The sequence below is a fragment of the Erythrolamprus reginae genome, chromosome 11, assembly GCF_031021105.1.
Source record: "Erythrolamprus reginae isolate rEryReg1 chromosome 11, rEryReg1.hap1, whole genome shotgun sequence".
Lineage (NCBI taxonomy): Eukaryota > Metazoa > Chordata > Lepidosauria > Squamata > Dipsadidae > Erythrolamprus > Erythrolamprus reginae.
This window is the reverse complement of record NC_091960.1, coordinates 6,713,234-6,728,181: the sequence shown is the minus strand read 5'-3', so window position 1 is coordinate 6,728,181 and position 14,948 is coordinate 6,713,234. Positions and strand designations below refer to the sequence as shown.

General features: G+C 44.5%; 1 protein-coding gene across 2 annotated transcripts in view; it reads left to right on the top strand.

Annotated features, from left to right (window-relative positions):
- Window positions 1-10,432: 10,432 nt before the first annotated feature.
- LOC139174020 (uncharacterized) overlaps window positions 10,433-14,948 on the top strand; it is a 28,386-nt gene continuing 23,870 nt past the window's right edge. For both annotated transcript variants that reach the window (XM_070764041.1, XM_070764040.1), the window contains exon 1: window positions 10,433-10,567. The gene's annotated coding sequence lies outside the window, so the exon portion shown is untranslated. The remainder of the gene's footprint in view (window positions 10,568-14,948) is intronic.

Genomic DNA, 14,948 nt, shown 5'->3' with positions numbered 1-14,948 from the left:
AAATTAAATCGACAGCATTTGTCTGGTTCATTAATTTTGTCACTTTGTCAATGAATGCAAATAAGATTCGTCTGGCATGATCTGTTTTTGACAAACCCAGGTTTGTCTTTTGGTTATTACTTTGTTCTAGGTGTGTGTTGATTCATTGTTTGAACTTTGAACAGTTTCTATTGTAAATTTCCTTAATAGTATATTTATCTACTATAAAGTAAAGGATTAACAATGTTTTATATCCACTATAATATGATAAAAATGAAATAGAAAATGCATAACCATCTAATTATTAATTCATTAATTTGATCAAATTAAGTCAAGTTCGTAATTCATTGACATTATAACCAACTTGTACTTTCACCTTGTCTTGTGATTTCATATTAAGAATAGAAACATAGAAACATAGAAGACTGATGGCAGAAAAAGACCTCATGGTCCATCTAGCCTGCCCTTATACTATGTCCTGTTTTTTATCTTACAATGGATCTATGTTTATCCCAGGCATGTTTAAATTCAGTTACTGTGGATTTACCAACCACGTCTGCTGGAAGTTTGTTCCAAGGATCTACTACTCTTTCAGTAAAATAATAATACTGTTATTTTATATCTCAGTTTACCTCGGTAACCTCAATAACATCATATCTCTTAGATTCTGGTTTGCTTATGTTTATGAATTCCATGTTATTCAAAGTTTTATCAGAAGGACTTTATACATAAATACATTGATTATGCATACATCTATCTGCTATAAAATAATAAACTAACAATGTTTTACATCCTAATAGTATAATCTAAAAAGAAAAAGAAAATAGAAAATGCAACTTTTACCAAACTTGGCAAATTTAAAACATGTGAACTTCAACTCCCATAATAATTCACCTAGCATGCTTGTTAGCTAATCTACGGTATAATATACCAGTGTCAACCTTATCAACTCTTAAGATGTGTGCCTGCTTGGGAATTTTGGGAGCTGAAGATTACAATGCCTTAAAAGTTGCCAAATGTTAAGAATCAGTGGTCAGAAATTAAGAGCCGTTCAACTAATGACTCAGATATAGAGTCACAGCAGAATTTACGCAGTTTCCTGCTCAATTACGTTGCTTTAGAAAAGCCAAAACATTCTTTTTCATAACCACAAAGCTGGCACCTTAACACGTCCCTAATTGTCCTGTACAATAAACAGACGTATTCTTTGCCTAAGGCACGAGATACATTGTTTTACAGGTACACATTTAATTCTTTCTCTTCCTTGTAAAATTAAAGGGAATTTCCTACACTCAATGAAGATTTATTGAAAACGTGCGAGCATAAGGTCTCAGGTTGGATGGAGGGAGGGACAATTTAATACAGAGGTCTCCAACCTTGACAACTTTAAGACTTGTGGACTTTAACTCCCGGAATACTAGGAGTTGAAGTCCATCAGTCTTAAAAGTTGCCAAGTTTGAAGACCTCTGATCTAATAGTCAGTGAAGCAGTGGAAGTGATGTGCCGGTGCCTGGAGGCTGTTGGGGCCTGGATGGATGTCAACAGACTCAAACTCAACCCTGATAAGACGGAGTGGCTGTGGGTTTTGCCTCCCAAGGAAAATTCCATCTGTCCGTCCATTACCCTGGGGGGGGGAATTATTGACCCCCTCAGAGAGGATCCGCAACTTGGGTGTCTTCCTCGATCCACAGCTCACATTAGAGAAACATCTTTCAGCTGTGGTGAGGGGGGGCGTTTGTCCAGGTTCGCCTGGTGCACCAGTTGTGGCCATAGTTCCCTCTAAGCTGAGCAGTGAGCAATCATCAACTCAGAGTTTTCCAAACCTGCCCAGAAGCCGAGAGGGAAAGAGTGAGAGGGAAGGAGAGAGAGAGGAAGAGAGAGAAACAGATAGGAAAAAGAGAGGAAGGAAAAGAGAAAGAAAAAGAATGGGAGTAAGGAAGAGAGAAAGAAAATCAAAATCTAGTTTGAAACTAGCTCAACTATTTAAGTGGCATTTTGATATTGATAGAGTTGCCCTATTATGAGCTCACTGTTATAGACACACAGTACAGTATTTTATTTTGAAATTCTCTGAGGCAAAACAGGGTGGGTTTTTTATTTGTTTCTTTATTTATTATTTCTGTGCCGCCCAGTCCCGAAGGAACTGCGGCTCAGACACTATACTTTTCCGCCCCCCCCCCCCAAAAAAAAATTAGAGGGAACACTGGTTGTGGCCCTATCTGGACCGGGAGTCACTGCTCACAGTCACTCATGCCCTCATCACCTCGAGGCTCAACTACTGTAACGCTCTCTACATGGGGCTACCTTTGAAAAGTGTTCGGAAACTTCAGATCGTGCAGAATGCAGCTGCGAGAGCAATCATGGGATTTCCCAAAAATGCCCATGTCACACCAACACTCCGCTGTCTGCATTGGTTGCCGATCAGTTTCCGGTCACAATTCAAAGTGTTGATTATGACCTATAAAGCCCTTCATGGCACCGGACCAGAATATCTCCGGGACCGCCTTCTGCCGCACGAATCCCAGCGAATGATTAGGTCCCACAGAGTTGGCCTTCTCCGGGTCCCGTCAACTAAACAATGTCGTTTGGCAGGACCCAGGGGAAGAGCCTTCTCTGTGGCGGACCCGGCCCCCTGGAACCAACTCCCCCCAGAGATCAGAATTGCCCCCACCTCCTTGCCTTTCGCAAGCTTCTTAAAACCCACCTCTGTCGTCAGGCATGGGGGAATTGAAATTTCCCTTCCCCCTAGGCTTATAGAATTTATACATGGTATGCTTGTATGTATGAGTGGTTCTTTAAATTGGGTTTTTTAAGATTGTTTTTAATATTAGATTTGTTTACATTGTCTTTTTATATTGTTGTTAGCCGCCCCGAGTCTTCGGAGAGGGGCGGCATACAAATCTAATAAATAAAATAAATAAAAATAAGTCTTGGCAAGTTTGAAGACCTCTGATCTAATAGGTCAAAAGATGAGCCAAATTTTCCTTTTGTTCTGGAAAAAAAGTGGGAGTCCACATGCATATGTCCTACCTCCATTTACACCCTTAAAATCTTTTTACCGATAGCCCCAAATTTCTCTGGAAGGAAAATTTGGCCAAGCATTTTCATCCGAGAAGGATCAGCCGTGGGGGATATGTGGCATGGTGAGAAAAATCCAAGGCAAAAAGGTAGCTCCAGTGGCATGATCCGAGTCCCACTCAGGGCTGTCACACGGGCTCATCACATTTTAGATGGCAGGAGCAAGTACCATCTTGCTCTGCCACCCTCAAAGAAGGGCAGACCGAATGCAGCTAACCCTCCATGCTGCTTCTCTATCCTAGCAACTCCATTTCCATTTCTTGTTAACATTCATTTTAGGCTTTCTCACAAGAATGTCCGGGGAGTGAATTCCTGACTCAGTGTTTTTATTGACATTGTGTGAATCCAAATATGGATAATCAGTGAAGTGAAGAAGTGAAAGGGAGGGAGGGAGGAGGGAAAGGGGAGAGAGGAGAGGAAGTAAAAAGAACAGAAGGGGGGGGAGGGAGGAAGAGAGAGGAGGGGGAGAGGATGGAAGGAAGGAAGGAGAAGAGAGGAGAGGAAAGAAAAAGGAAAGGAGAGAGGAGAGGAGGAGAATGAGGGAGAGGGGAGAGAGGAGAGGAAGGTAAAAGAAGAGATGGTAGTGGAAGGAAGGAAGGAAGGAAGGAAGGGAGGAAAAGAATGTAAGAGACAGGAAGGAAGGGAGGAGGTGGACGGAGAGAGAGAGGGAGGGAAGGAGAGGAGGAGGGATGGAGGGAAGGAAGGGAAGGAGGGAGGAGGAAGGGAAGGAGAGAGGAGGAGCAGGAAGGGAGGAAAAAGGAAGAGGAGAGAGGGAGGGAGAGGAGGAGTAGGGAGGGAGGAAATGGAGGAGAGATGGAGGAAGGAGGGGAGGGGAGGAGGAGGAGCAGGAAGGAAGGATGGAGGGATGAAGGAAGGAGGGAGGGATGGAGGAAGGAGGGAGGAGGAGGGGGAGCAGGAAGGAAGGGAGGAGGAGAGGGGGGAGGGAGAGGAGGAGGAAGGAGGGAGGGAGGGAGTGGAGGAGGGATGGAGGGAAGGAAGGAGGGAGGAGGAAGGGGAGGAGGAGAGGAGGAGCAGGAAGGAAGGGAGGAGGAGGAGGAGAGGAGGAAGGGAGAGGAGGAGGAAGGAGGGAGGGAGGAAGTGGAGGAGGGATGGAGGAAGGAGGGAAGGGGAGGGAAGGAGGAGGGACAGAGGGAAGGAAGGAAGAAGGGAGGAGGGCGGGAGGGAGAGAGGGAGGAGCAGGAAGCAAGGAAGCAAGGAAGCAAGGAAGCAAGGAAGCAAGGAAGCAAGGAAGCAAGGAAGCAAGGAAGCAAGGAAGCAAGGAAGCAAGGAAGCAAGGAAGCAAGGAAGCAAGGAAGCAAGGAAGCAAGGAAGCAAGGAAGCAAGGAAGCAAGGAAGCAAGGAAGCAAGGAGCAAGGAATGCAAGGAAGCAAGGAAGCAAGGAAGCAAGGAAGCAAGGAAGCAGGAAGCAAGGAAGCAAGGAAGCAAGGAAGCAAGGAAGCAAGGAAGCAAGGAAGCAAGGAAGCAAGGAAGCAAGGAAGCAAGGAAGCAAGGAAGCAAGGAAGCAAGGAAGCACAGGGTTACACACTGTCAAGTCAAGGTTAACAACACCGTGCCAAACTGCTTTTAAGGAAAAGCTATCTAAAAAGTCAACCAGAAAAGTTGACCACCGTAATCCCAACCTCTTTTTCACAACTTTTTTTGACACAGTGATCCAATGCATGTTGGTCAGCTGAGAGCAGGGGAAAGACCGGCGTTTCCAATAACGCAACCCCTGCACGGTTGTGTATCTTTGCTTCGCTTAGCAACTGTAGGCGAGGGAAATGATTTGATCAGCAAGCAGGTAAACATCTCGTGTTCGATTTCCATAAAAACTGGCCAAGTCTAAAGTCCAATTTTAAAAAAAATAAAAGAATGACAGGGGCAAATATTGACACATGCCGTATGTCCAAGGCAGGGATGGGTTCTGGCTTTATCTCACGGCCGGGTTCGCTTCCTGACATGCGCCGCGCATGTGCATGAACCACTGCTAAGAAACAAAATTGTGTCACCTATGGCGTCGCCGAGAGAACTGGCTTGGGACGTGGGGTCACATCTGGTTCCAGCAACCCAGGCCGCCAAGTTACAACCAGTTCCATACAACCGGTCTGAACTGGGAAGAACTTACCTCTGGTCCAAGGGAACACAATACAATTCAATTTTATTTGATTAGTCAATTGACCATATCAAAGTAAAAATAGTGACCACATAGTGACCACATCATAAAACTGCAACTTATCATAAACACTATACAATAGTGTGGACTGGTTAAAATACAATAAAATTAGAGGGAACACATATTTGATTTGATTGACAAAGGGTTAATTCAATTCAATTCAATTTATTAGATTTGTATGCCGCCCCTGTCCAAAGACTCGGGGGCGGCTCACAACAACAATAAAAACAGTATAACAATGAAACAAATCTAATAATAAATTTACAATTAAAAACCCCCAACAATTTAAAAAACCATAACACACATACATACCAAACATAAAATATAACAAAGCCTGGGGGAGATGTCTTAATTCCCCCGTGCCTGGCGATATAGGTGGGTCTTGAGTAACTTGCGAAAGACAAGGAGGGTGGGGGCAATTCTAATCTCCGGGGGGAGTTGGTTACAGAGGGCCGGGCCGCCGCAGAGAAGGCTCTTCCCCTGGGGCCCGCCAAACGACATTGTTTAGTTGTCGACGGGACCTGGAGAAGGCCAACTCTGTGGGACCTTATCGGCCGCTGGGATTCGTGTGGTAGCAGGTGGTTCTGGAGGTAACCTGGTCCAATGCCATGTAGGGCTTTAAAGGTCATGACCAACATTTTGAATTGTGACTGGAAACTGATTGGCAGCCAATGCAAGCCACGGAGTGCTGAAGAAACGTGGGCGAATCTTGGAAGCTCCACGATGGCTCTCGCGGGTTCCTTTCTGCACGATCTGAAGTTTCCGAACACTTTTCAAAGGTAGCCCCATGTAGAGAGCGTTGCAGGCAGGGTTTTTAAAAAAGCTAATTAATGCCTCTTTGAGAGTGGCTTATCCCAGCCTTTGAAATGGGTCGAAAGTCCTTTCTTATCTCTTCCTTCCTTGGAGAAAGGGCTGCGGACGTTATTTCATGGGTGCCTCCAGCATTATTCACCTAAGTCTTGCTTAATGCTTAAGACCATACAACTGTGGGCGATAAAACGAGAGCTCCACCTAAGTCATTTCACAAGTGGTTGACCTTTGCCTTCTTTCTAAGGGCTGAGAGGAAGGCTACTTCGGCTAACTCAGGCCCTCATCACCTCGAGGCTTGACTACTGTAACGCTCTCTACATGGGGCTACCTTTGAAAAGTGTTCGGAAACTTCAGATCATGCAGAATGCAGCTGCGAGAGCTATCATGGGCTTCCCTAAATATGCCCATGTCACAACCAACACTCCGCAGTCTGCATTAGTTGCCGATCAGTTTCCGGTCACAATTCAAAGTGTTGGTTATCACCTATAAAGCCCCTTCATGCATCGACCAGAATATCTTCGGACCGCCTTCCTGCCGCACGAATCCCAGTGACCAGTTAGGTCCCCACAGAGTTGGCCTTCTCCGGGTCCCGTCAACTAAACAATGTCATTTGGCAGGACCCAGGGGAAGAGCCTTCTCTGTGGCGGCCCTGACCCTTTGGAACCAACTCCCCCCAGAGATTAGAATAGCCCCCACCCTCCTTGCCTTTCGTAAGCTCCTTAAAACCACCTCTGTCGTCAGGCTTGGGGGAATTGAGACTTTCCCTCCCCCTAGGCTTATAAAATTTATGCATGGTATGTCTGTATGTATGATTGGTTTCTTAAATTGGGGTTTTTTAAATTAACCTAAATATTAGATTTGTTTATATTGTCTTATTATTGTTGTTAGCCGCCCCGAGTCTGCGGAGAGGGGCGGCATACAAATCTAATAAATAAATACATACATACATAAAATAGTTCAAATCTCACCCCTGGCTCAAGGTTGACTCAGCCTTCCATCCTTCTGAGGTGGGTCAAATGAGGAACCCAGATTGTTGGGGGCAAGAGGCCTCATTTAACATATTTAAATGTTTCGATCATGTCCCCCCCTTTTCCTTCTGTCTTCCAGACTATACAGATTGAGTTCATTAAGTTTTTCCTGATACATTTTCTGCTTAAGAGGGGCGGCATACAATCTAAATAATAAATAAATAAATAAACAAATAAACAAACAAACAAATAAATAAATAAATAAATAAATAAATAAAAGACCTTCCACCATTCTTGTAGCCCGTCTTTGGACCCGTTCAATTTTGTCAATATCTTTTTGTAGGTGAGGTCTCCAGAACTGAACACAGTATTCCAAATGTGGTCTCACCAGCGCTCTATATAAGGGGATCACAATCTCCCTCTTCCTGCTTGTTATACCTCTAGCTATGCAGCCAAGCATCCTACTTGCTTTTCCTACTACCCGACCACACTGCTCACTCATTTTGAGACTGTCAGAAATCACTACCCCTAAATCCTTCTCTTCTGAAGTTTTTGCTAACACAGAACTGCCAATGCAATACTCAGATTGAGGATTCCTTTTCCCCAAGTGCATTATTTTACATTTGGAAACATTAAACTGCAGTTTCCATTGCTTTGTCCATTTATCTAGTAAAGCTAAATCATTTACCATATTACAGACTCCTCCAGGAATATCAACCCTATTGCACACTTTAGAGTCATCAGCAAAACTGTAAACTGCTTAGAGAGGGCTATAAAAACACTACGAAGTGGTATATAATTCTTATTGCATTGCTATTATTGTGTACACAGATTCAGGGGTATTCTCATGACAAAGTCTGAACCCAGGATTGTACCCGAGATGAGATACAGTGTTCCCTCGATTTTTGCGGGTTTGAAATTCGCGAAAAGTCTATACCACGTTTTTTCAAAAATATTAATGAAAAAATACTTTGTGGGGTTTTTCCGTATACCACGGTTTTTTCCCCACCCGATGACGTCATATGTCATGGCCAAACTTTTGTCTGCTTTTAAATAAATAAACATGGTGAGTAATAATCTAAATGGTTGGCTAAGGTAATGGAAAATTGCAATTTAGGGGTTTTAAGTGTTAAGGGAAGGTTTTTGATACTGTTCGTAGCCAAAAATAGTGTATTTACTTCCGCATCTCTACTTTGCGGAAATTCGACTTTTGCGGGCGGTCTCGGAACGCATCCCCCACGAAAAGCGAGGGAACACTGTATTCTTATACCTTACATCACGCTTGGATGACCAAGGCATGTCACCCATCTGCCAATCACAAGTGATACATGCTATCTTGTCCTTATACAGAAAAAAGAGAACTTAACAGATAGAAATCATGTAAAGAGGAAGATATACATTCAATAAAGCAGCTTATAACCGTATTTTACACCATCTGGTACTTTCCGCTTTATGACACTAATCCTTATGTGTTTCAGTAAGCGAGGGGTTTTCTGGAGGTTAGCGAGATGCAAAAAGGGGAAGTTATTTGAAAGGTCTTAGCGTGGTAAAATAATGACAAATGTGACATAATGGTGAACATGGAATAGGCAGATCCCAGCAACCAGTTAGGTCCCACAGAGCTGGCCTTCTCCAGATCCCGTCAATCAATGTCACTTGGCGGGGCCTAGGGGAAGAGCTTTCTCCGTGGCGGCCCCTCCCCTTTGGAATCAGCTTCCCCCAGAGATTCACACCGCCCTCCCACCCTTCCTACTTCGGAAACTTCAGATCGTGCAGAACGCAGCCGCGAGAGCCATCGTGGGGCTTCCAAGATTCGCCCACGTTTCTTCAACACTCCATGGCTTGCATTGGCTGCCGATCAGTTTCCGCTCACAATTCAAAGTGTTGGTCATGACCTTTAAAGCCCTACATGGCAATGGACCAGATTACCTCCGGAACCGCCTGGCTACCGCACGAATCCCAGCGACCGGTTAGGTCCCACAGAGTTGGCCTTCTCCGGGTCCCGTCGACTAAACAATGTCGTTTGGCAGGCCCCAGGGGAAGAGCCTTCTCTGTGGCGGCCCTGTCCCTCTGGAACCAACTTCCCCCGGAGATTAGAACTGCCCCCACCCTCCCTGTCTTTCGTAAACTACTCAAGACTCATTTATACCGCCAGGCATGGGGGAGTTGAGATAGCTCTTCCCCCTAGGCCATTACAAGTTATGCATGGTATGTTTGTGTGTATGTTTGGTTTTATAATAGGGGTTTTTAGTTGTTTTTTATTATTGGATTGTACATGTTGGGTTTATTATTGTTGTTAGCCGCCCCGAGTCTATGGAGTGGGGCGGCATACAAATCCAATAAATTATTATTATTATTATTATTATTATTATTATTATTATTATTATTATTCTCCTCTCCTCCTTTTTTTTGTTTGTTTGTTTGTTTGTTTGTTTGTTTATTTAGATTTGTATGCCGCCCCTCTCCGCAGACACGGGGCGGCTCACAACAAAGTGGAAACAACAGTATATAACAAATCTAAATTTCTACTAAAACATTTAAAAACCCCATTTTCTAAACACGCATACATACACACGTACCATTCATAAATTGTATATGCCCGGGGGAGATATCTCAGTTCCCCCATGCCTGACGACACAGGTGGGTCTTAAGAAGTTTACGAAAGGCAAGGAGAGTAGGGGCAGTTCTAATCTCCGGGGGGAGTTGGTTCCAGAGGCCTGGGGCCGCCACAGAGAAGGCTCTTCCCCTGGGGCCCGCCAACCGACATTGTTTAGTTGACGCGGCCCGGAGAAGGCCCACTCTGTGGGACCTAATCGGTCGCTGGGATTCGTGCGGCAGCAGGCGGTCTCGGAGATATTCTGGTCCAGTGCCATTTCCATTTCTTCCCTTTCTTTCCCTCTCTTCCTTTTTCTCTCTACCTCCTTCATCCTCTCTTCTTCTTTCAGTCTTTCTCCTCTCCTTTCCCTTCCTTCCCTCCAATCCCCTCCACTCCCCGATTCTTTCCAACGTTACTTTCAATTATTTACCATCTACAATTTATTTCTAGATGCATTACTAAAAATAAACTGCAATAAAGAACGCGTTAAAGATCACGTTGCTAACAACCTTTGTCTCTTTGTTGGTAAACTTTGTTTCTATCGATGTAAAATGCAAATAATACCCTGAGCCACTCTCACAGGGGTGTGGCTACTCCTTCCATGTGCAAAAGCTGTTACCTTTTGCAAGCCTGGTCTTGAATCTCACTGTCTTTGCATCTCAGTTGCTTGGGGAAACTTCTGGGACCCAAGTAACGCAGTTGGTCTCCATGGTAGGACAATTGTTAGCCTCCAAATATGGGTTGACTTTCTCCGCTAGCCAATCAGGACTGAGTCTTAGAAAAGTATAAACAGTGCCCTCCATGTTACATCCCCCCTCTTTTGACTCAATCCAGGAAGCGTGCTGTTCCTTCGAGCAATGCTGAGAAAGAGCTTCGACATCTGTCATCTACTCGTCCATCCATCCATCCTTCATCCATCATCCATTGCTGATCCCCCTGAGAGCTCTCCAACATCTGGATTAGGTTGGGTTGAAGGCAGTCTTGGGGACCAGCCCAGCTGTTGCTCGTGCCTCCAGCCGTTAGCCCGAAAATAACTTTCTTTCTTTCTTTCTTTCTTTCTTTCTTTCTTTCTTTCTTTCTTCTTTCTTTCTTTCTTTCTTCTTTCTTTCTTTCTCTCTCTCTTTCTCTCTTTCGTCTCTTTCTCTCTTTCTCTCTTCTCTCTTCTCTCTTTCTCTCTTTCTCTCTTTCTCTCTTTCTCTCTTTCTCTCTTTCTCTCTTTCTCTCTTTCTCTCTTTCTCTCTTTCTCTCTTTCTCTCTTTCTCTCTTTCTCTCTTTCTCTCTTTCTCTCTTTCTCTCTTTCTCTCTTTCTCTCTTTCTCTCTTTCTCTCTTTCTCTCTTTCTCTCTCTCTCTCTCTCTCTCTCTCTCTCTTTCTCTCTTTCTCTCTTTCTCTCTTTCTCTCTTTCTCTCTTTCTCTCTTTCTCTCTTTCTCTCTTTCTCTCTTTCTCTCTCTCTCTCTCTCTCTCTCTCTCTCTCTTTCTCTCTTTCTCTATTATCTATCTATCTATCTATCTATCTATCTATCTATCTATCTATCTATCTATCTATCTATCTATCTATTTATTGGATTTGTATGCCGCCCCTCTCCGTAGACTTGGGGCGGCTAACAACAATAATATAAAACATCATGTAAATCCAATACTAAAACTAATACTAAAACAATTAAAAAACCCTTATTTGTAAAACTAAACATAGTACATACATACATACAAACAAACATACCATGGATAAATTGTAAAGGCCTAGGGGGACAGAATATCTCAGTTCCCCCATGCCTGATGGCAGAGGTGAGTTTTAAGGAGCTTACGAAAGGCGAGGAGGGTGGGGGCAATTCTAATCTCCGGGGGGAGTTGGTTCCAGAGGGCCGGGGCCGCCACAGAGAAGGCTCTTCCCCTGGGGCCCGCCAAACGACATTGTTTTGTTGACGGGACCTGGAGAAGGCCCACTCTGTGGGACCTAACCGGTCGCTGGGATTAGTGCGGCAGAAGGCGGTCTCGTAGATACCCTGGTCCGGTGCCAGCATTTCCGTCTGCGAGAGGGCAAAAGTGTGACAAAGCCTGGTTTGGAATGTGGGCCAGAGCAATGTGTCTTAGCCTGAGTAAGAAAACAAGCAGCCGCCTTGAAAACGAACCTTTTATTCCGACAGGAGACAATGAGGCAGCAGCAATCAACAGCGAAGCAACAGCAATGCAAACTCTTCTTAACCGCGTCCGACAGCTCTTATATACCAAGGACGGTATATAATCCATGGTTCAAGGCTTCCCACTTCTTGGACAGCCAAAGAACTGTGCCCCGGCTGTCTCCGGGAAGACGCTACGATGCAGTCTGCATTGGTTGCCGATCAGTTTCCGGTCACAATTCAAAGTGTTGGTTATGACCTAAAAGCCCTTCATGGCACCAGACCAGATTATCTCAGGGACCGCCTTCTGCTGCACGAATCCCAGCGACCAGTTAGGTCCCACAGAGTGGGTCTTCTCCGGGTCCCGTCAACTAAACAATGTCGCTTGGCGGGACCCAGGGGAAGAGCCTTCTCTGTGGCGGCCCCGGCCCTCAGGAACCAACTCCCCCCAGAGATTAGAATTGCCCCCACCCTCCTTGCCTTTTGTAAGCTGCTTAAAACCTACCTCTGCCGCCAGGCATGGGGGAACTGAGATATTCTGTCCCCCTAGGCCTTTACAATTTATGCATGGTATGTTTGTTTGTATGTATGTATGTTTAGTTTTACAAATAAGGGTTTTTTAATTGTTTTAGTATTAGTTTTAGTATTGGATTTACATGATGTTTTATATTATTGTTGTTAGCCGCCCCAAGTCTACGGAGAGTGGCGGCATACAAATCCAATAAATAGATAGATAGATAGATAGGCATGGGGGAATTGAGATACTCTTTCCCCCTAGGCCTTTACAATTTTATGCATGGTATGTCTGTATGTCTGTTTGGTTTTTATAATAATGGGTTTTTAACTGTTTTTAGTATTGGATTATTATTATATGCTGTTTTATTACTGTTGATAGCCGTCCCGAGTCTGCGGAGAGGGCGGCATACAAATCCAATAAATAAATAAATAAATAAATAGATAGATAGATAGATAGATAGATAGATAGATAGATAGATAGATAGATAGATAGATAGATAGACAGACAGACAGACAGACAGACAGACAGACACATAAATACATAAATACATAAATACATAAATACATAAATACATAAATACATAAATAATCATCCAATTATGCAGGGTGCCTGTGCAGCTGAGTGGAGGGCTGATGGGTCAGTGGATTTATTGGAAGAGTCCTAGGAGCAGCGGACGAAGATACGAGAGCAGGAATCCATGGCAGCAATGGCGACTTGGCTGGAATCAACTTGGGAATGGACGCTTTTCGTTGTGCCTGGCCACAAGGCCTGCTCTATCCTTTTCCTCCAATACCTCTCATCCCCAGGGTATTTTGGTGGATCCTACAGGAGAGGGCAGAGGAACATCCTCCAGGCCCGCCACTAGCCCAAGGAGAGCCTGGTTCGGGGACCTTATGTCCCTGTTCATGATCCCTCAGAGCAAGTGGTCGCTTGCCCAGGGGTCAGTGCCGCATCCTGATCCAGGCTGGATACAACTGACCGCTTAGCGCTTGAGCGGCTTACCTTGAGACTCCGTCAGGTCCTCAAGGACCTTGTAAATATTATGTTAGCCTCCAGGAGGCCGTCAACTGAGTGGATTTATTCTGCAACTTGGAGGTGTGTACCAGTGGGGGAATCCCAGCGGCCGATAAGGTCCCACAGAGTTGGCCTTCTCTGGGTCCCGTCGACTAAAAAATGTCGTCTGGTGGGCCCCAGGGGAAGAGCCTTCTCTGTGGCGGCCCCGCCCTCTGGAATCAACTCCCCCCGGAGATTAGAACTGCTTCCACCCTCCTTGTCTTCCGTAAACTACGTAAGACCCACCTATACTGCCAGGCATGGGGGATCTGAGACACCTTTTCCCCCAGGCTTATTATAATTTATGTTTGGTATGTATGTGCTGTTTGGTTTTTAATTATGATAGGGTTTTTAAGTTTTTTTTAAATATTAGATTTGTGCCTGTATAATATTGTTTTTATTGTTGTTGTGAGCCGCCCCGAGTCTTCGGAGAGGGGCGGCATACAAATCTAATAAATTATTATTATTATTATTATTATTATTATTATTATTATTATTATTATTATTATTATTCCCCCCTTGAACTGTCTATTGTAAATGTCATTCAATTCTTACACTGGGGTCTGGCTAAAGGTCTTACTCCCGATGCTCTCTGATGACAACTGGCAACTCTATCTACGGTTTTATCATGTCAATCACTAGATTCCCTCACCGCCCATTCTTTAGTCCAAAAGTTTTTTAGAGGGGTCATTAACTTGTGTCCTCCAGTCATCCACAGGTTCCCAACATGGGATTTGGCCAAGATATTAGACTCATTGATCAGGGCGCCATTCGATCCTCTTGACTCCGCTTCCCGGCGTCACCTCACTTATAAGGTAATATTCCTGGTTGCAGTGACCTCAACCTGTCAAATCTCCAAGCTGGCAGCCCTGTCGGTCTGGAGTGATTTCTGTGTGTTCCACCCTGATAGGTCATGCTGAGATTAGATCCCACCTTTACCCCAAAGGTAAATTCATATTTCCACCGGGCACAGGAGGTCATTCTCCCTCACTCTGGTGCACTTATATACGCCCCTTACTGACCTCTTAGGAACTTGGTGAGGTCAGCCGTGGATAGTCTAAGGGTAAAGTGTTGGGGGTTAGGGGATGATACTACAGAGTCCGGTAGTGAATTCCACGCTTCGACAATTCAATTACTAAAGTCGTATCTTTTACAGTCAAGTTTGGAGCGGTTAATATTAAGTTTGTATCTGTCGTGGGCTCTTGTGTTGTTGTGGTTGAAGCTGAAGTAGTCTTTGACAGGCAGGACGTTGCAGCATATGATCTTGTGGGCAATACTTAGATCATGTTTAAGGCGTCGTAGTTCTAGGCTTTCTAGACCCAGGATTGTAAGTCTAGTTTCGTAGGGTGTTCTGTTACGGGTAGAGGAGTGAAAGGCTCTTCTGGTGAAGTATCTCTGGACATTTTCGAGGGTATTAATGTCAGAAATACGGCATGGGTTTGCAGGGTGTCCGTCTGGGCATCCCCAACACCATTTGTCCACCATTATAAAATTGATTTTATAATGGAAGATGGATTTTGCTCCCTGGGTCTTGCAACAGGCAACTATGGGCCATGGTGGTCCCAGCCAAACTTAATTGACCCTCCTTAGTTTAGCCTGCTTTGGCATGTTCCATCCTTGGAGGCTGATTATTTATTATTATTATTATTATTATTAT